General features: G+C 41.8%; 1 protein-coding gene and 1 pseudogene across 1 annotated transcript in view; one reads left to right on the top strand and one right to left on the bottom strand.

Moving 5' to 3' along the window:
- The window catches only part of GNA14 (G protein subunit alpha 14), a 191,815-nt gene that overhangs the window by 124,705 nt on the left and 44,264 nt on the right, over window positions 1–22,846 (bottom strand). The window lies entirely within an intron of this gene.
- Window positions 1,658–1,750, top strand: LOC115863948 (U6 spliceosomal RNA; annotated as a pseudogene).

The following is a 22,846-nucleotide window of genomic DNA, read 5'->3' as shown; positions in this document are numbered from 1 at the left end:
TACCTCATGTGACACAGCTAACCAGGCCTTCCAGGGGAGGGGGTTTATGGGGTTCCCAGATAGTATGTCTAAACCTAATTACAGCAAAATCATGTCTAGAAAGTGTGTGTAGGGAGTGGTAGAAACCAGGTGAGGTTGTCCACTCAGCGTAGATGAGGAGACCTTGGACCCAGGTGTCCCTGCTTGCTGCCTCTCCCATAAAAGGCTGGGGTGGGGATGGAGACTGGGGCCTGCCTTCTATAGAAAGGCAGAAGAAGCCTACAAAAAACAGAATTCAGACACTCACGACCGTTGTTTTCCTCTGTATTCTAAAGCAACCCCGTGTTGTATCTCCCCTAGGAAGTACCGTTAGTGAAAATGGAAACCCTGCCCCGAGCGTCATGAGCAGGTGGACCTGAATATCTGGGTCTTGTCCGGTGCTGCCTGCCTTTGTTCTTCCTCTTATCTCTGAGGCTGATTTAAAGTCTGTTGCTCTCACCACTTTCACATGAACCAAAAGAAATACTGTCTCTTGGGATTCTTGGCTAGGACTCCACAAATTCCTCTGAGCCTCCACTCGTGTTGCTCCAGAGAGCTGCCTCAGCCAGAATGATAATTCTCAAATGTTTAGTCTTCCCTCCCAAAGCTTTCACAAATACAAACTTAGATCAGAATTTTTTCAGAGCTTTTACACAAAGATTTAAACAAGCTTCACAAGTGTCACTCTGTACCCATTATGATATATGGCATTGTTCCCTCTAGGCCTCTAAAGGCACCTCCATGCAGGGCTGACAGTAAGGATGGCGTGCGGTTAAGCTGATCACACCTGGTCTCATCCATCCCTCTCTGTTGGGTCAAAATACCTTCCCAGGCTAGTTGAACAAACTTGTTTACTGCGATACAGAAATCCCTCTGTAGAGGCCAGAGATAAGAAATCTTTTAAAGGGGGGAAGGGTGAGGGTGAATCAGAAAAAACACTATAACATGCCAAGCAAGTGATACCAATATTTCACAGTTTAACAAAATGTTCACCCATCAACAGAGGAAGGGATAAACAAAATGTGGTATCTGCATACAATGGAATATCACTCAGCCTTAAAAAGGAAGGCAATTTTGATACATGCTGCAACACAGATGAACCTTAAAAACATTATGCCAAGTGAAATAGGTCAAACACAAAAGGGAAAATATTATATGATTCCACTTATACAAGGTACCTAGCTAGAATAGCAAATTCATAGAAACAGAATGTAGAATAAAGGTTTCCAGGAGCTGGGTTAAGAGCAATGGAGAGTTACTGTTTAATGGGTACAGACTTTCTCTTTGGGATGATGAAAAAGTTCTGTAAATGGATAGTGGTGATGGTTGCCCAATATTGTAAATGTACTTAATGACTGAGTTGTACATCTTAAAATGGTTTAGTAAATTTTTTTTTTTTTTTTTTGCGGTACGCGGGCCTCTCACTGCTGTGGCCTCTCCCGTTGCGGAGCACAGGCTCCGGACGCGGAGGCCCAGCGGCCATGGCTCACGGGCCCAGCCGCTCCGCGGCATGTGGGATCTTCCCGGACCGGGTCACAAACCCGTGTCCCCTGTATCGGCAGGCGGACTCTCAACCACTGCGCCACCAGGAAAGCCTGTAAATTTTGTTATATATATTTTATCACAATAAAAAATGGTGGTGCTCACTTCTGCAGCACATCCACTAAAATTGGAACAATACAGGGAAGATTAGCAGGATGACACTCAAATTTGTGAAGTATTCCATATTTTTCTAAAAATATTGAATCACTATGATATACAGCTGAAACTAATAATAATATTGTAAATCAACTACACTTCAATTTTTAAAAATATGTTTTATAATAAGTGTTTCCTAACACTTAAGTCAATACTTAGCACAAAACTCAGGAAGCTAGGATGTGATTCCATTTTCCTTTAGCTAGCTAACTTATTATTAGTACACTAACAAACATCAAAGCTATATCTTATTTTCCTGTTGCCTAGTTTCTACCAGTCAAAAGGGGCCTTACAGAGGGGTCTTTCTTTCTTAGGAAATCTCTCCTCTTTTGCACTGCTTCATCCTTCACTTTGGGATAAAGCTCAAACGATGTATTGGGTACATACCTTTCAGCCAACCCAATATTATTGACTTTCTTTGGAGGATTTCAAAGCTTGATGGACTAGGACATTTTCAACCCACAGTCAAGATTTTAGCCACATGAATTACCCATATGTGTTTTTAGAAATAATTCCCTCTAACATCCTATGAGTCTGTAGATGTTTCTGGAATAGCTGCTTATGGGATTTCGTTAGAAAACTTCAGCAGTTGTGAAAAAGTAAAATCATAGGCTAACGCTATGTATTCAGAAAACTCGGAAACCACTGAGTTCAAATAACTGAACAAAATTCGACAATAGGATCTTGAGATCCAAGAGTGTGAATGGCTTTGTGCTAGGGTCCTGAAGATACACCATCCCTTCTCTCAAGGACACTGTGTGAGTAGGCAAGGCATATAACAACACATCATTTAAATACATTTAGAAAGTAGTGTGTGATTAAGTGCCACATTGAATGGAACAGGTAAGTGCTTGGAAAGTCTAGGGAGAAAGAAAGAGTAGAGTCTGAATAGTCCTAACAAGGACGGAGCACCTAAAGTGAGTAAGGGATGAGGGCTAGGAGCAAGGAAGCTACTTGAAGAACACAAATGAAGGGACAGAATCCAAAATAATTATCACATATGAGGGAGGAGGAGGGCAAAGAAGGGAGCCACGAAGCTAGAGTAAGGCATTTATTCTAGGAAGTAGAAAGTAACAGGAAAAAGGGAGGCAGGAACCTACTGAGGTAGTGAAGAGGGAGTGGTTTGAATGATTGAAACATTCAAACACTAGCATCTGGCAAAAGCCCCAAGTGCCGGAACACACCTATTAGCTACCAAGTTCTGCTGGAAATTTTACAACAAAAAATACCATATTTAAACAACAAGGTCCTGCTGTATAGCACAGGGAACTATATTCAATATGCCGTAAACCAAAATGGGAAAGAATATTAAAAAAAAAAAGAATGGGGCTTCCCTGGTGGCGCAGTGGTTGAGAGTCCGCCTGCTGATGCAGGGGACGCGGGTTCGTGCCCCGGTCCGGGAGGATCCCGCATGCCGCGGAGCGGCTGGGCCCGTGAGCCATGGCCGCTGAGCCTGCGCATCCAGAGCCTGTGCTCCGCGACGGGAGAGGCCACAACAGTGAGAGGCCCGCGTACCACAAAAGGAAAAAAGAAAAAAAAAAAAAAAAAAGAATGTCTATATGCGTATGATGGAGTCACTCTGCTGTATAGCAGAGATTGGCACAGCACTGTAAGTCAACTATAGTTCAATTTAAAAAAAAGGTTTTTTTAATACCATACTTGTGTCTATTGGGTAGGTGGTGAGTTGAGAGATGATATCAAAATCTATACCTGCTTATGACAGTGTGTTGTGCATATAAATATTTTTAAAAATGCCATACTTGTTTCATGCTGATTCAACCTATATTTACAATCATTCTTTTTTTTTTTTTTTTTTTTTTTTTTTGCGGTACGCGGGCCTCTCACTGTTGTGGCCTCTCCCGTTGCGGAGCACAGGCTCCGGACGCGCAGGCTCAGCGGCCATGGCTCACGGGTCCAGCCGCTCTGCAGAATGTGGGATCTTCCCGGACCAGGGCACGAACCCGTGTCCCCTACATCGGCAGGCGGACTCTCAACCACTGCGCCACCAGGGAAGCCCTACAACCATTCTTGACATTAAAAGCTAAGTTTTTAAATTGTAAGATCAAATAACTTTATGTTTAGAATTTTTGTTTTATTTTTCAAAATGAAAATTCCAATTAAGCCACCCCTACCCCCAGTATTTAGTATAAAATATTGGGACCCATTCTAATTAGGGTCACTTTAAGTAGTCTTTTTCCTAAATCGACCATTTTCAGATCATGGGGCCTCCTATAGGTCTTAACTAGTTTATTCCAGCCCCAGCCAGAGTTAGAGGCCAATACCAGATTACTAGGCTTCTGGGAGCAAACACTGGTAGCTGTTATCAAATGCCCACCAACCTCAGAGTCTGTATGAAACCAATCGGACATTTGGGTTGTTCACACAAATGCAGTTGCTCAGTGGCAAGGGATTAAAGTCTCAAACTCTCACCAGATACTATTGCCCCGCAAATGTCAACCTAGGGACTAAAACCAAACAAGGAAGAGATCCGTGGATCAAGGCGACACCATCGTCTCAACAATGGAATCTAATATAGATCCTTTATTCTCTTCACAGCTCATGCTATATATTATCATTAGGAGGGAGGCTCTGAATCAGTTTCCTTAGAATGTGAGTCTGTTTCCATGGTGACAAGAGTGTGCTCCTTTAAACCCCGGGACAAATGAATGGAGCATTCAGTAAGTCAGGCAATTTCTGGGTATTTTCAAAGCCTCAGAACAGACAGATAATGGCTCTAAGTCTTACCAAACATTGATTTGTTTCATTTCTAAGTGCAGAGGAGGCCAATGACGGAGAAATATATAAGAACTGCATCCCAAACCAATATTGACCCTGGATCAAGTGTAAAATAAGCCTGATTCTCAGAGGGGCTTATCTTGTCAAATGAAATTACACTGGCTTCACCCTGGCTGGCACTGACATTGTAATTGTCATGCACTCAGGCAGAACACAGCAAAGGGAAAAAAATTTTTAACGAGATTTTTCCTATCAATCCAACTGAAGTGGTACTTTCTAAATACCAAGGATGGTTAATCTCCTATTTTCAAATGGTGACGATGCGCTCAAGAATCTAAATAAATAATTTTTTAAAGTCTATATAATCCTTTCTTTTGTGAACTACCTATTAGACAATTTTCTATGGAGTGCAACTTTGGGTCTTGCCACTATATATGTTCGTTTGTTAGAGTTCATGTAGAATTGCTTTAAAGAAAGACCAGCGCTACTTTTTTTTTTTTTTTTTTTGTGGTACACCGGCCTCTCACTGCTGTGGCCTCTCCCGCTGCAGAGCACAGGCCCCGGACTCACAGGCCCAGCAGCCATGGCTCACGAGCCCAGCCGCTCCACGGCATGTGGGATCTTCCCGGACCGGGGCACGAACCCGCGTCCCCTGCATCGGCAGGCGGACTCTCAACCACTGTGCCACCAGGGAAGCCCCCAGCGCTACTTTTACAGACTCTTGGCGAAACTTGACTTGAAGTTGGATGGCCATGGATTAGGAAGAGTCTTGTCAGGAAGTACAATTTTCACAAAACAATGTTAAACCCATCCCTCAGCTCATTTGATCTGTTTATCTTTAAAATACGAATCTGCCCTTTTTCAACAACAGAAAACCCTCACCAGACAATATGCCTCAAAGTACCTTCCGTCAGATCCTTATCAAACTCTTTTCTCGAGAAATGTCCTCAGATAATTGTTTGAAGGACACAGCTTCAACCAGGATTGTGGTTCTCAATCCTGGCCACACTTTGGAATCACCTGAAGAGTTTAAGATAGAAGATCGGTGCAAGGTGGGGTCCAGGCAGGATATTTTTAGAAAGCCCCCCTGGTGATTCTAAGGTACAGCCCAGGTTGAAAACCACTGACATGCAGAGGCTGTCAGTACAGTTAGACCTAATGAGCTCTTTTTAAAGCCTTATTACTACGCAAGTTATACACGAATATATTATACATGAATATATCTTTCGTTATTTAAAAAGTTAAAATATTACAGCTAAATCCTGCCTTGGCCACCTCCACTGCTCCCCTGCCCAAACCCCAGTCCCTTCTCAGTTATGGGTGTTCTTCCAGAACTCTTTCTATTTATTTGCATACATATGTATTTTCACAGATATATTAGTGAATATACATATATATGAAAATACATGTACATTTCATTTTTCAAAATAATTTTTTAAATTAACTAATTTATTTCTTTTTGGCTGTTTTGGGTCTTCGCCACTGCATGTGGGCTTTCTCTAGTTGCGGAGAGCGGGGGCTACTCTTCCTCGCAGTGAAGGGGCTTCTCATTGCGGTGGCTGCTCTTTGCTGTGGAGCACGGGCTCTAGAGGGCAGGCTCAGTAGTTGTGGTGCACGGGCTCAGTTGCTCCACAGCATGTGAGATCTTCCCGGACCAGGACTTGAACCCGTGTACCCTGCATTGGCAGGCTGATTCTTAACCACTGCGCCACCAGGGAAGTCCCTCAAAATAATTTTTAACATGTGTCATACCACACGTATTATTCTGCTGCCATGTTTTCACTTAATAATATACCTTTGAGCTCTTTCCATGCGGTACTTCTCAGCCTCATTATTTGTAACTGGTGCACAGTAGGAACATGGCATAGTTATTTTTAGAAGCCATTCCTCTAAATCCATGCCATCCAATATGGTAGCCACTAGCTACAGGTGGCTGTCGAATACTTGAGCGAAGCTGGTATGAGCTGAGATGTGCCGTACGTACAAAATACATGCCAGATTTTGAATACTTACTAAGAAAAAATATATATGTTATCTTGTTAATAATTTTTTAATCTTAATTGTACGTTGAAAGGAAAATATGTTGGATATATTGGATCAAATAAAACATTAAAATCAATTTCACCTGTTTTTACTTTTATTAATGAAATCATTAGAAAACATAAAATTACTTATGTGGCTCACATTATATTTCTATTGAACGGTTCTGTTTTAAAAGATGGGCGTTTAGGATATTTGCCGTTCATCTGACATTACAAGGAAAGTGCCCCAGTAGCATTCTTATACATCAGTGGCCCTCAACAGGAAGCAATTTTGCTCCCCTGGGCACATTCGGCAATGTCTGGACACATTTTTCGTTGTCACAACCGGGGTTACCACTGGCATCTAGTGGGTAGAGGCCAGGGATAGTGCTAAACATCCTACAATGCACAGGACAGCTTCCCAAAACAAAGAATCGTCTGGCCCGAAATATCAGTAGTGCTAAGGCTGAAAAACCCAGCTATGCATGAATCCTTGTCCACATATGGAAGTGTTTCTCAAAGGTAGACCTGAAGTCAAAAAACTGCCTGTGCTTCTGAAACACTGAGACACCACAAAAACTGCCCTCCGGAGTGGATATGCCAGTCAGCATATCTCATCAGCAGTGCGTGGAAATACTCAAATTAATCGTAAAAGAACAAATAACCCAACCAAGAAAAGTTCAAAAGGCTTCAAAATGTCCACTCAATATTGTAAGTTCTTACTCTCATCACCAGGAATGACAATACAACTCTAAGTCCCAGAGTTTTAAGTAATATTGGGACGTTTAACCTACTCCCACCCTTCTAAAAACTGTCTTCTTTGCTCTCAGAACATAAATCATTTGGGGCCCTAGCATAGTTAATTTATAACTAACTAAACAACTAACTAGTATATCTCTCTGCTTTTCAAATGTGGCTAAAATTTGAATCTTGGAAGAGTGAACTGCAAATCTCAAATACTTTGCTAATGTTTAAAAAATAACTTGTATTTATCTTACACCCTCGTCCAGAGCCCTAGAGCACTGTCTGTTTTCCCAGCAAATGTCACCCTTGGAATGACCTTCATGTATAGTAACTGATAATGCAAGCCATGTGCCAGGATCAGGTGTTTGTTCTCCAAGGTACCATATATTTTTTAGTTAGAAATTATCCTGCCAAACAAGGCCGCACGTAGAAATACATTACAGATCTTAATCTGTTAATGCAAACGCAGAGGTAATGTTGATTTGAAATGCATTGTTCCTATACTTACATTTTACCTACTCTTTTTTAGAAAACAAGATTATTAACCTTCTCCAATTTTCAATTTCCATATTTACAAAAATGCAAACTGTAGCAAACATGGTTCATGTTCCAAGTTCTCCGCATGACAAGTGTAAGGTACTCTACAGCCATAAAGCTCTTTAGGAGAACTGTGACTCTTATAAGCTTCCTCTGTTATGAACTCCTCATAAAGAACTAATTTTAACTTTCTTCCTGGAGTGAACTTGAATCATGAATTCATTCTCAGTATGAGAGCACGCAAAATGAGACAAGCGCTAGAAACAATACAATTAGTTCTGACTTACCACCATTTCTCCCACACAGGTTTTAAAAAGTATGTTTTTAGGGGGCAGTTTTCAGAGTTAAAGTATTCAAACTGTGGCCAGCAAGCGCTGTGATGACATTTACCATGTCTTGGTCTAAACTGATACTTATTTTTTGTTTTGTTTTGTTTTTTTGCGGTACGCGGGCCTCTCACTGTTGTGGCCTCTCCCGTCGCGGAGCACAACCTCCGGACGCGCAGGCTCAGCGGCCATGGCTCACAGGCCCAGCCACTCCGAGGCATGTGGGATCCTCCCGGACCGGGGCACGAACCCGTGTCCCCCGCATCGGCAGGCGGACTCCCAACCACTGCGCCACCAGGGAAGCCCCTAAACTGATACTTATTGACTTTCATATCTGGGGCCTAAAAGATTCCAGATAATAAAAGAAAGAAGAAGGGGAGGAAGAGGAGAAAGACAGAGGAAAGGCTGGACTGGAAACTCCTTGAGGAAACAGCATCATCTTTCTTGTTTATCACTTCATCCACAGCTCCTAGCCCAGGTCTCAACATAGCTAACATAACTCAAACACATGATTAAAGAATGCAAGATAGAATACACACTACAATGTATAAAATAGATAACCAACAAGGACCTGTAGAGCACAGGGAACTATACTCAATATTTTGTAATAACCTATAAGGGAAAAAATCTGAAAAAGAATCTATATATGTGTATATAGATACGTGTACTATCTATGTGTATCTGAAATTAACATGATACTGTAAATCAACTATACTTTAACAACAAAAAAAAAGAATGCAAGGCGGAGAAAAATAATTACCCAGGTTAAAAAAAAAGCACACAAGTTAGACTAAGATACTGGTTCAGAAGCACAAATGAGGATCTGGCCAAATTGGGAGTACTGGATAGGCTGGCAGAGGGTAAGCAGAGCCCCAGTCATTCTGAGGAGGCAACACTAACTGTGCCTTCTGGGGGCGCAGCGGTGGGTAGGGATAGTCAAGTCTCTCAGAATCGGTCAGGGGGCCCTTTCTTGTTCTGCCACTGCTCACCCTTGGCAGCCTGCTCAGAGCAGACAGGCCTGCGCCCAGCAAACCCTTTTTGGCTGCCGGGTGGAGGCAGCAAAGATGCAATTTAGACATTAGAGTGGCCCTTCAGCAAGCCTTCATGGGATTCAATTGGTAAAGCGAATGTCACACCACTTCTGAGAGCAGCAGAGCGCTCTGCTACTTGAGTCTCGTGGAACTTCACATCAGACAGGTTTGCCGGGCCTTCCATTTAGCCGAGCCTTGATGAGGAACCCAAGTCCCACACGCCCACTCTTATTTCATTAAAGAGCCCTACTGATCCAGATGCATCTTAAGCTGTAAGGTCACCATAATCTCATATTAGAACATTTTCATTATCCCAAAAAGAAACCTTAGACCCATGAGCAGAGATTCCCCATGCCATTACCACGCCAGCCCAGGCAACACTAATCTTTCTGTTTCTAGAGATTTTGTTATTCAGAATACTTCAGGATGGGATCACGTAACATGTGCTCTTTGGTGACTGGCTTCTTTCGATGACCATAACGTTGTCTGAGGTTCATCAATGCTGTAGCACGCATTAGTACTTCATTCCTTTTTATTGCCAAATAATATTCTATTGTATGGCTATGCCTATTTCATGTATCCATTCTTCAGTTAATAGACTGGGTTGTTTCTACTTTTTGGCTATTATGAACATTCATGTGCAAGTTTTTGAATGGACCTAGGTTTCAATTCTCTTGGCTAGATACCTAGGAATAGACTTGCTGGGTCATATATTAGCTCCACGTTTAACATTTCGTGGAACTGTCCAAGAGTTTTCTAACATGGCTGCATCTTGTTATAGTCCCAGTAGCAATGTACAAGTCCTCAAATTTTAATGTTTCTGAATATGGGTACAATTTATAATCCATGTGCATATTCAATATAGTGATCTTTTCCTTACTTTCTTTAATAGCTGTCTGTTATTAAGTTAATGGTGCACTTTAAATTAGTGGTATCCTAGAATAAGGGAGATAATGATATAGTAATAATTCACTGAGCCTCAACCAAGTACTAGGCACACCTTGTTTAATGCTCATTTACCCTGTAACAGAGGTATTACCTTAATTTGTAGATGAGGAAACTGAGGTTCAAAAATGGGCCATAATTCCACCATTAAAAAGTCTATAAATAACAAATGCTGGAGAGGGTGTGGAGAAAAGGGAACCCTCCTACACTGTTGGTGGGAATGTAAATCGGTACAACCACTATGAAGAACAGTATGGAGGTTCTTCAGAAAATGAAAAATCGAGTTGCCACATTATCTAGCAATTCGACTCCTGGGCATATAGCTGGACAAAACTATAATTCAAAAAGATACATGCACCCCTATGTTCATAGCAGCACTATTCAATAATAGCCAAGACGTGGAAACAACCTAAATGTCCATCGACAGATGAATGGGTAAAGTAGATGTGATACCTATCTATCTATCTCACAGTCATAACAAAAAGAATGAAATAATGCCATTTGCAGCAACATGGATGGACTTAGAGATTATCATACTAAGTGAAGTAAGTCAGAAAGAGAAAGACAAACAGCATATGATATCACTTATATGTGGAACCTAAAATGTAACACAAATGAACCTATGTACGAAACAGAAACAGACTCACAGACAGAGAACAGACTCGTGGTTGCCAAGGTCAGGGCGGAGAGGGATGGACTGGGAGTTTGGGGTTAGTAGATGAAAACTATTGTATAAAAAATAGATAAACAACAAGGTCCTACTATATAGCACATAGAACTATATTGACTACCCTGTGATAAACCATAATGGAAAAGAGTATAAAAAAGAATGTGTGTGTGTGTGTATATCACTTTGCTGCACGGCAGAAATTAACACAACACTGTAAATCAACTATGCTTCAATTGAAATAAAAAGGGCTGGGCTTCCCTGGTGGCGCAGTGGTTAACAATCCGCCTGCCAATGCAGGGGACAAGGGTTCAAGCCCTGGTCCGGGAAGTTCCCACATGCTGCGGAGCAACAAAGCCCGTGGGCCACAACTACTGAGCCTGCGCTCTAGAGCCCGCGAGCCACAACTACAGAAGCCCGCGTGCCTAGAGCCCACGCTCCACAACAAGAAAAGCCAACGCAATGAGAAGCCCGCGCACCGCAACGCAGAGTAGCCCCCGCTTGCCCCAACTAGAGAAAGCACGCATGAAGCAAGGAAGACCCAACGCAGCCAAAAATAAGTAAATAAAATTAATTAATTAATTTAAAAAAAAGAAAAGAAAAAGGGCCATAATTATATAGTCTCTGCCACTGCACCATGGTAGTATTAGCATTTGAACTTGGGTTGATTTTCTGCCAAAGTCCAATTTTCCTCTATACCTTCTCACTATTGTTCAAAGATGAGCAAGGGATAATATGTACTTTCTATGATTTCACAATCTCTGAGACAGATAAATACATAAATAAATGAATACAAAACAGGCTGTGATAAGTACTCAATCAAAGGAATTCTAAAAGTACTCTGTGTGGCCAGAGATCAAATTATACAGGAAATATTGAAATCTTGGGATAAGTGGTATTTAAGGTGGGTTTTGTTTGGCAGGTGTGGGTAGAATCAATGCTCTAAGACTGTGCCATCCAATATGGTAGCTATCAGCCACATGCAGCTATTGAGCACTTGAAACATGACTAGTCCAAATTGGGAAGTGCTGTAAAAACACACTGGATTTCAAAGGCTTAGTATTTTAAAAGAAGAATGTGAACTATCTCATTAATAATGTTTATATTGAGTACATGTTGATAATATTTTGGACATACTGAGTTAAAAATATATTATTACAATTTCACCTATTTATCTTTTTACTTTTTTTCCTATCTTTTTACCTTTAAAAATACAATTAACAGAACATTAAAATTATCTAGGTGGCTCATATTTTTATTGGACAGTGCAGCTCTAAGAAATAAAGATGGCAGAGAATATGCCGGGATCATCGATTGCTATCACTGAAAAATCCAAGAGGTGTAACAAGAAACAAACTTGAGAAAGAAGGTGAAGGTCTAACTATTTAGGGCTCAGGTGCGCTGCAGTGCCAAGCAGTTTGAACTTTGGTCTGGATGTAACAGAGAGTCAAAGGTTTTGAAAGGGGAGTGAAATCATCGGGTCTGTGCCTTAGAAAGCGGATGTTGGCAACCCTTAGTCAATAGCATTGACAGAGGTGACCAGACCAAAACCCACCCCACAACTCTCCAAACTCATAAAAATGCTGGATCAAGTGTAATGCCACAAGAATACACAGCCAAACTTGGAAAAGCAGGAAAAGGAATTCCCAGCTGCCATAAACAGAAGCAATTAAATACCAGAGCAATGGGTCAAGAAGCTCAGGTGTGTTGGAACAGGACACAGGCCATTAGATCTGGGGGCTGAGGCTTTCACATCTGTGTGGGGAGAGGAGCCCAGGTCACTGCCCTGCACAAAAAGGGATGAGAAATTGAAACACACACGTAAAACTGGCACTAGAAAAAAATCCTGCCGGTGGAGGCAAGGACAGAAGCTTGGACAAGGGATGTCAGTAAAAAGAAAAGGAGCCGGTGTAGGATCCTGTAAAGACAGAGTGCAGGAAAACTGGGAGATGGTGCTGCCTGGTGAGCTAAGCAAAGGCAGTGTCGAGAAGGGGGGGGGGGGCGCACGGGTGCCAACTGCTGAGCCGTAGTGGAAACAGACAAAGATGAGACAGTGCTTCTGATCTGGTGATTACAGGTTACCCCAGGCCTCAAAGACAGCAGTATCAGCACGGTGGCTGGAACAGAAAAAAGCAAGGGTAGCAAACACGACCTTCTCTGAACGTTTTAGAAGTGACTTGGAGAGACAGGTTGCTGGTCGCTTAAAGAGAGAAACAGATCAAAGGAATTTCTTTTTAGCAGCAAGAGTCATACGGAGGAAGTCAGTCAAACAGAAGAGTGGTTCTAAAGATCAAGGCAAGAAGAAGAATCAACGAAGGAGCAGGTTTAGAGGAGGATAATGACCAAAGATGGAGCCTTCGAAAAGGCAAAAGGTGCTGATGTCCACCAGAGGTTCAAAATGATACTCATTTAAGCCACGGAGCTCTTCTGGAACGGGGAGCACAGCGGCTGAGGGCCTACAACAAGGTTTGATGCTTGGACTGAGACAAGTAAGGCCCCAGGAACAGTGACGAGTGGCAGGGAGGGCCCGGCTGCCATGGACTCCCATAAACACCATCTCAGGTGTGGCCTAAACACTGAGGTTACCCAGGGTTGCCCGAGCTAGGTGCAAAACAGTGGTCACAGAACGTTGAAGAGGTGACGCCTTGCTAAGAATTCAGACTGGGTATGGGAAAAAGTGAAACCAAAACTAGAGAGAAAGACTGGGAGACTAGGCAGACACGGGTATAGAGATGAGGCCACACAATACGACACAGGGTAAAGGCCAGTCTGTGCTGCTTCTACGTTATAAGCAGTTAATAGTCAAAGGAGGAAAAATACTTATTTTGCCATTTATATTTATCCTCAACAGTGTAGTCATTTGAGTAAATGGTAAGCATTATGTCAGTTCATAAGTGGGAAAAGACATAGAAATATTAAAATATAGAACTGTTTTCCTTCAACTCTTTTGCTTTTCAGTTCCATCATTCATTCACGTGATCATTCTGGTGTTCCCGTAACATGCCAGTTTCTGGAGGATGAGAATGTGAAGAAGTAGAATGCGCATTTTATTTAACCTGAAACTAAACCTTCATCCTGAGAATTTGAAATCAGTGAGAAAACAGTCATTGGTCCTTTCCTTCAGGAGCTGGAGGAGGGTCACAGATGGACTGAGGAAAGTCGGGGGGCCTTGCCTTTGATGCTAGGGTGTCACATTATAGGAGAGTCTGTCTTCACTTGAGCATATTTACACGGTGGGAATGTTGGTATTCTAGCAACTGAGGAGCAATTCAAAGAGGCCGCTGAGATCAAAGGACTTGGGGGAAGCCCTGAGCAGTGGGAACTGGAAAGCCTATGACAACTCAGAAGGTTAAGCAGAAAAATCAGGTCATTTGGAAAACTACAGTTGGTCTTCAATGGGAGTTAGTGATTTTTTTGGCCAGCGAGCGATAAGGAATTGAAAAAGGAACAGTCACAGTGGCAACAAATGTTTCACAAGAAGAAAATATCAGCAGAAGAAACACAGACCTAACTTGGAGGGAGGAGAAATTATAAAAGGTGTCTGTACAAGTATTTAGACTGGGAAATAATATCCAAAAAAATTCAGACAAGTCTTACATCTTCCTTCTATCTTGGATTAGTCTTACCTTTCGGACATTTCTCTCTTTCCACCCTCTCTTTCTTTCATAAAATGAAAACAAATATATACTTCTTAGTTCTCCAGACTATGCAATGAGACACTAGTTCCAAGTACCTTCCAAAAGATATCTTACAAGAGGCAGCTTTGCTTCAATATGCAATAAACTGATCTGTGACCTGTGACCCACGGTTTTTAAAAATATTTATGTTAGAATCACAATCTGTAATTAAAAATAGAAATTAACTACAATTAGCTACAAATAAAAAATCTAATTGGTTTGAACTAGCCAAGGTAATGGAGTCTATCAGAGAAATTAAATATTTTAAAGCAGTAAATTAGCCTAAAAGGCATCCAGTGCCTTGCAAATCTCGCAAAAACCTGCTGCCTGCGTGTCTCCTGGGGACTCTGTACATTTTAAAAACGAGGTCAGGCCAGGTCCAATTAGAAGGGTGAATACAGGATGCTTCTGAATGTTTTGGGGTCATAATTTAATGAGCTATAGCAATAATTTGCTAAATGTTCCATTGGTGGCTTCATGGAGATAATATTGTAGGTAGATTAGCACAGGTCTATAAGTGATTAGGACCTGCAGGTATAAGCCATGAATAATAAGCCCACAACACAGTTAGTGCTAAATGAATACTTAGTAACATTTAGTAACGCTATTTCAGCTAAAATTAGATTATAGGTTACTTTAATACCCTGCTTGAAAATTACTTTTCTCAAACCTTGAAAACTTCCAGAGAACAATCTAGGTTGAATCTTTCTGTATAAAGCATGTTGGGGATGCAGGAGAGGGGAGCATTTATAGTGAAGATCTAGGTTTCCGCCTCCACTGGGATATAATCAACCTGTGCTCAAGGAGTTGAATGCCAGTAAGCTGGCTCCACTTCCCAGGGCATCTGCAGGCTCTGTGAGGGAGTGAAGTGGGAAGGAGGGAAGGCAAGGAATGAGCAGTAGAATGAGAAAGATCTTTCATCAAAACCTCTAAGAGACCTGGATGCTTGACATCAGGTGGAGAACCACCAGAGCTCAAGACAGTCAGTGGCCCAAAACAACTGGACTTCTTGTACCCTTTAGGTACCGCCATTTGTTTGTTTATTTTAACCTGTGTCTGCTTCTCTGTGGTCACTAGACCAGAGGTTGGGGGAAATTTGGGGGTTGGCATCCTATAGCTCTACCTCGGGGAAGAAGGGAATGCAGCACACAATCAGCTTAGCAAAAGAGTGGACCTGCAAGAAACACAGGGGAGCAAGTTGGCACTGAATATAAACAAGGGTTTGGCGTAAAAACTAGTCTCAGCAACAGAGTGATATACTTGACCTTATGGGTATTTAAGGTGTGAAGAAAAAGGCAAAGCAAGGTTGAAAGAAATCACGATTTTCTGTGCCTTCCTTCTGAAAGAAAGAACCTGTTTGGTAATTTCGGGTGAAATGAAGAGGTTCTTTTCCAGGTTGCCACAAATTTGGAAAGGTGGTTAAACGTACACAGGAGAACTACTGATAAGAATAATGGAAGAAAAAACATTTACACAACCTGGAATCCATATATTGTATCTACTGTTTTTTCTCTTAATTTGAATAGATGGGAACATAAGGATTAATGTACATATGTATTCTCCTCTCACTTTATAATGGGTGGTAACATAAGGATTCTCATCAGCTGACACTCTCAGAAATATTCACGAATCTTTGAGAATCTCATTACGTGCAATTAACAGTAGCCGTCACATCTGACAAGCTCTGGTATATAATCTCAGTAGCTTTTTGATTTACACTCAATCTCACACAGGCAGGCAGCCCTCCTCCATGTTGAAGCTATGCTATCTGCAACAATGGTCCATCCAACCTTGAGGCAGCAAAGGAAGAGAAGAAGTGCACGTAGGCTCTTACCTGCATTGCCCCAGAAGAGACTCTCTGCTCAAAGCACATGGCTCTGATATAACAGCAAGGGAGGAGGGAAAGCACAGAGGGGCACGAAAAATATTTGGTGTCTGCCAAATGTAACTGATGTCTGCCACACACTCCTAACTTACTGAAGAAGTATGAATCCGCCAGACACATGCCTCACTGGGGGTAAAGTAAATAAGGTTACTAAGGACACTTTAACTTCTCTAGAGGATAGTTTGAAATCACCAACCTTATCTAGAGACAAAACATAATGTTTGTGACAAGTTGCGAGAAGGTGATGATTTCACACTTCATGCTGTTGCTCTACATTTAGGGTCGGGGCTTTGGCCCAGGCAAGGTACAGAAAGTAGCTGTTGGGGTCCCCTTTGATTTCAAATCTGGCTAGAATCCAAGTTTCTCAACTTCAAGTCCAATGTCATAAAAACTAGACATTGCTTCCTTCTAGAATGTGGGGCTCCTACTGAAATATCAAAGTCGCCTAAACTTTCCACATGAAAAAAAATTAATTTCAGGTCTTACTTTAGAGTACTGTTAGGCAACCTTGTTAATTAGAATCACCTGGAATGGTTGTTTTGTTTTGTTTTAAAACTAGCGATGTCTGTGCCCCAACTCAGGCCACTTGAGTTACAATGTCTAGGGACAAGCCCAGATAATGATTTTTTTTAAGTTATCTGGGTAATTCTAAGGGGCAATTAAGTCTCAGAATCTCTATTTTAGAAGACAGCCACCCCATCCCCTAGAAATTACCAGTTGTTACTGGTTTTAAGGCCAGAAAGCTTTAAGAAGTAAAATTAATGCTTGGGACCCACCCCAGATAGTCTGATTTAACTGGTCAGAGTGGTGCGGAATGGACACTGGGATATTCCTCAGGTGATTTCACTGTAACGTCAAGCATAAGTACTATTTATGGTGTCACAGTCATCCCTAAACCGCCTTGTCAGGCCAGAGATGGAGTGACTAAAATTGGGGAGAGGGAAGCAGCACCATGTGGTGCTATCCGTGGTGCTGAAATGGAACTGCAAGGAATTTTTAATTGGTAGCAGCAATGAACATTTATTTTCAACTTGATAAAACAAAACCTTCTACTATTTCATATTTTTAATTGAGAGATATAAAAATTCTCCTAAGCACAGAACTACTGGTATGTATATTTTCGGTTCTATGTTATGGTTTGTTAAGGGAGAGAGATTTTGAAAGAAAGAGGATTTGCTTTGCTATTTGTCCAGAGATCAGATAGGGCAAAGATCAAAATAATTATGACTGGTGCTCTTGGAAAATCTATACATTTTTATTTTTTAGCTATGATAGTATCCTGAATATTTTTTAAAGTTTTAAATTATTAGAATTTTTAAAAATATAAGATACTTTACTTCCCATCTAAAATTGGAAAGCATAAATGTTTATTGTTTTTATTTTTCTGCTTAAGAAGATGGAAGTGAAATAGTTTGAGAAACAACCTATTTTCACAGAGTAACATTCATCTTATACTATTTAATGATACTACCACTGAAGATTTCTAGTTGATGCATTTGTGAGCTTCATAAAAAAGGAATTAATATGGTGCTATAACCCCAATAACTAGATATGGCCTAGAGGTTAACGTTTCCCACCTTTCCCTCCACATTCCTTATATAATGACCACAACTGAATTTTCCAGTCAGTCATTTCTTATATTCTCCATGGTCTAAAAACCTACGCTCATTCCCTCAAACGTCTATGCTATACGTTCCATGACTCCATCCAATAACAACTCAGTAACAAAAGGGATGAACACTTTAAACCTTCTCCAGTTTATGACTGTTCTCTGAAACACAGAAAACATTTTCCACAGTGAATTACATTATGAAGATATGAGCCTGATATGCTAACCTGAAAATGCCAAACATCTGAACCCCACCTTATCAGCAAACAGCTCGGAAACATATGCCTCTTCTTTGCTGAATTCTAACCTTTCCCAAAAGGCAGCAGTATGTGCATGCACAAAATCTAATCAATCACACAGGACTTTCCTTTGGAGAAGTTACCTTCCTACTCCTCTACAAGCACTTGGAAACTAAGGGCCTTAGGCTAGACACCCAAAGCAGCACTCGCTAATATGATCCATGGGCTGTTTGAAGAGTTAATGAGGGGAAAAATATCCCTCATCTTAAGTTAAAATCACTCAAGAACTCATTTTACTTATTACCAGGCTGTATAAGCTTGAACACCTGAATTTACTACTTTGGGAAAAAGAAGAGTATCTGCCCCATCCTTTCTTAAACACTCTATACTTCAAAGAAAGAATTTCAGATAAATTCCATTTTCCCCTAAATGAAAGTTCAGAGCTTTGCCAATTTGGTTAGTATGGCAATAAAACAGAGTACAGTTCTCACACCTTGAACACAGCTTATCCTTCATCTGTTCAGACATTTAATGAGTGGGTCTGATAGTCACAAGCCTTTAGTGGATTCAAGTCAAGGTGTTTTTACCAACGCTCAAGTCCAACCATATTCCAATGGGGCCCTCCCCCCGCCAAGGCTGTCATCAGAGAAGACTTCTCTTTGCCAAAAGGGCTCTCAGGAGAGAGTTAGTTTACTGTCAACACAATTAGAATCATTTTAGCATAGCCTCTTTTAAACTACTCGTATTCCCTATCTAAAAACTAAACACTCTGGGAACCTGCCTATTTATTGACCACTTTCAAAGAGGGCTCTGTAGAATCCAGAAACAGGAAGACAGAAAAAGATGTTGAAGGAAGGTCTTTGGAATTTCTGGTCACACTACCGGAGCTCCAAGGGGGCTGCTTTGATGGTGAACTCATAACCTCCTCAGGCTACGACAGATCCCAGTAGCCCAGTGTCTGGCTCAGCTGCTGACACAGCTCTGCAGTAAATTTGTTTTTCCCATCAAATGATCCAAAACTCTTGTTCTCCAAGGAGTCATGTTTTTTTATGGAAGTAAACAAAGAAATCATAAATACTCCTCTCTCACCATTAAGAGTTCATATCACTTTAATGTGAAGACACTCATCATCAGAGCCCACAAACAGCAGACCAGGGGTGATGGAGTGAAACAATGAATGATCATGGCAATAAGATGAAGTCTTGCCTCGCTTTTATGTGAGGACCTCTGGGACTGTCCTATCAGTGCCTCAGTGGTTTCAGTCTCTCACATAATTCCAGAAAACTGTATTATGTCTAGGGCCAATGACAGTTTTATATCACTTGAAAAACTTGTTTAGAACTTGTTCTACATTGTGTTTCCAATATGACTCAGCTGTTGGAATAAAAATAATGGTGAAAAATCTTAATCTATAATATGAAAGGAACAAGTTTGGTCACAAGTGCTACAATCTTAAATTATAGATTAGCACAGGCTACCTTAAAAGACAAAATTTTAAAAATTGAATGATAATGAAAAAATTAGTTTTGTGCAAGTATATCCAGATCCTCAGTTTGAACAGTAATGACTGTTTTTCCAACACTTATCTCACTTAAAACCTTACCCTCATTTAATGTTTCCCATATTGTAGTTTAGCTGAAATCCTCAAGTGCCTCGTTTCTGCACAGATTTTGTCCTTATAAACAAATAGGTTTCAAACACAAAGAGGATTCATTACCAGAAAAGGGAATGGACCAGTTGGGTAAGAGGGGCAGAGACCATACGTCCATCTAAAATACTCCAGTAAAACTAGAGATCCATCGTTTTCAGAAATAATAAATCCTTCCAAATTGACTGCCATCTCAAAAAAAGCCTCATGGACCTAGAGAACGCCGTGGCCCTTATCCCAGACTATATAAGGTGACACTGGTCATGATGTCTGGGGCAATTGCCAGGTCACTGGTCCTGTCCTATTCCTTGGGAGTCCAACCCTGGGAGGCTGGGAGTGTGATGCAGAGATGGGATAGGCTGTCTCTAACCAGGATCGCTAAGATCCGGTCATTAGTCCCACCCTCTGCCACTCCTGTAAAATTGGGATACCAGATTATGTGGCTAGCCCTCAGGCACCCGGAACAAGTTAGAGGTCTTCACTCTAAGGCTGGGTACAGCCAGCTGAGTGCAAAGGAGCAGGGCAGGTGGGGCTCACCACCGTCTTCAGGTGAGAATGCTTTGTGCCAACATGAACCACTTGCTCTCTCTCACATCCTGCAACCATTCCCCCAAACCCCAATGCTACTGGGCCCAGAAGCTCTAGGAAGCGGGGTGTCCCAAGCCCTCCCCCTCCGCCAACAACAGAGAAGAACAAAGACTTAGAACCAGAGACCAGCTGCTTGTTTCATGTCTGCTCTGTGACCTCGAGCACATTCTTTCAATTTCCCAACAATCAAGTTTCTTCAGTTTTGTAAAGTGATGTTCGCTTTGCAAATTCAAAGGAACTCTTGATGCCTGCAGTCCCTGGTCCTGGGCTTGTCAAAGACCTATTATTCCTCCTTTTAGCCATTTATGGTTGTTTTCTACAGCAGGCTATGCTGAGTGGACCCCAAATTCTCCTCCAAATACTGATATTTTAATGACAGTCTCACAGAGAGATGCAAAAATGGGATTTAATAAGTTTCCCTTGGGCCTGCTGACTGATTTCTTTAGGTCAATAGCTTGTTCAACTGCAAAGTGCTTGGACAGAAGTTATTGCTACGAGTGGCCCATTGGCACTTCCTAGCTCGGACCATTCCTTGCTCCTGGCGATATATTTCTGTCCTTCTCCACGCATCTTGGGGACATAATGGAACCTAGTTATTTATCCATTCAAAATCTATTATGCACCTATTATCAATCAGGCATTTTGGGATTTGGAATTTTTGTCTTCCTCTGGCAGATCAGAAATATTATAGGTCCACATATGGATTCTTTCAATTCTCATGTAATATATATCATATAACTAGAGTGACCATACGTACTGCTTTGCCCCGGGCAGTCCTAGTTTGTGCCTGTGGTACCAGCATAGCTATTAACAGTGCCCTCATTCACTCTCAGACTGTCCCAGTTTGAGTGATAACTTACATCACCACCAGATAAGCAGATCCACCTGCAGTTCTTGTAGGCTTCGTGTGGGGTGGGAGTGGGGGAGGAGAAGGACCCACATCACAGAGACCACAAGAAGCCTTAGTTATCTGCTAGACCGGCACAAGCTGTGGGAGGAAACTATGAAGGCTGCTGTCACGTTTTAAGAAACATGTTTGGAATCATTTCTTTTCAGACGCAGCCACACAGAGAAGTTGAGAGCATGGACTCCACGGCCAGATAAGCTGGCACTGCCACTTCCAGGCTATGTACACATGGGCAAGTTATATAACCTCTCTGTGCCTCAGTTTCCTCATGTGTAAAGTGAAGTTAATACGAATACCTACTTCGTGAGGTCGTTGTGAATAACACGAGTCAATGGGCCTGTGCATACTAACTGCTGTAAGTGTTTTCTGCCACAGAGGATTGCCCTGGACCCAATCTTAGTCACAGACAACTACACATTGGCCAAACATAAGGAAGGTCCACATTCAGAGGAGATTTGGCGCAAAAGACTTTGGTTTGGGCATTGACAAAATCGACCCAATAAGATTCTCTCTTCTAGGAAATAAATGCTTGATGGACAAGGCAGGTCACTGAAGTTGAATCTCAAGTGACAGGAAGTTATGTTCCCACAGTTTGGCCCAGTCACAGAATCCTTAGGCCCCAAGGTTCCTGAATCCCTAGAAGAAACAGCGCTGACCCCATACTCCTGTGTATGCTTGTTATAATCTCCCATCACCCAGTTTCATCTGTTAATGGATCTCTTCTGCCACCTTAAATTCACGGGGGACAGGCCAAGCTTAATTCAAAGAAGAAGAGGTGCAGGAAAAATCTGGGACCCCAGATGGAACCTTCCATTTGTGAAATCGTCAATCCTACATCCTACTCTCTGATCACAGCTTCAGATCAACTCACCTCCCTGAAGCTCATCTATACCTTGTTGTCCTTGAAGCCCTCACTGTGCCTCAAAGTATTTTTCCTCCTGGCTTCATTTTCTTTTCTACACAGCCTGGATCACGTGTCCTATCATTTTAATTCCCTTTCACCAGCACTTTACTTTCACCTTCCAGTGTTTCTCCACCCAGGGTACCCAAAGCTCCCAACCCTAAATTAATCCTACTCTGTACATGAAAGCCCAAAAGCAGCTACAGTATATTTGAGACGTGTGCTGCTATTCAGTTATAGTTTACAGTCTCAGCAGGCCCTCCGTGCTGCACTTTCCCTCCACTGTGGTCAGTCACTCACCCACTATACTCCCACCTTCAGCGCTACCCTCTACAACTTGACCAATCATTCCCACTCCTCCTCGGCTCACGGGTTTGACATGTGTTTTGGTCACACTGCATATAGAAGGATCGCAGCCCCACCGGTGCAAGGCTTAGGTGTCCTGGGGTAAGCAAGAGCTTTACCACGTCTCCAACTGCCCTAATTCCCAAACAAAGCAAGAGACAGCAAAGCCTTTGTTTTTTGAATTTGCTCAGGAAAAGGAGGCAAAAGGCCTTAAACCAGAGTTCAAGTTTGGAGGCACAGGAAGAAAGAAAAGAGCCAAGGGAGATAGAAAGCATTAAGCGTACTCCTGAGGTCATTAGCCCTCCAGCTAACAAGGCAGATAAA

Source organism: Globicephala melas, chromosome 6 (genome assembly GCF_963455315.2).
Source record: "Globicephala melas chromosome 6, mGloMel1.2, whole genome shotgun sequence".
Taxonomy (NCBI): Eukaryota; Metazoa; Chordata; class Mammalia; order Artiodactyla; family Delphinidae; genus Globicephala; species Globicephala melas.
The sequence above is the reverse complement of the archived record's forward strand: the minus strand, read 5'-3'. Positions and strand labels throughout refer to the sequence as shown.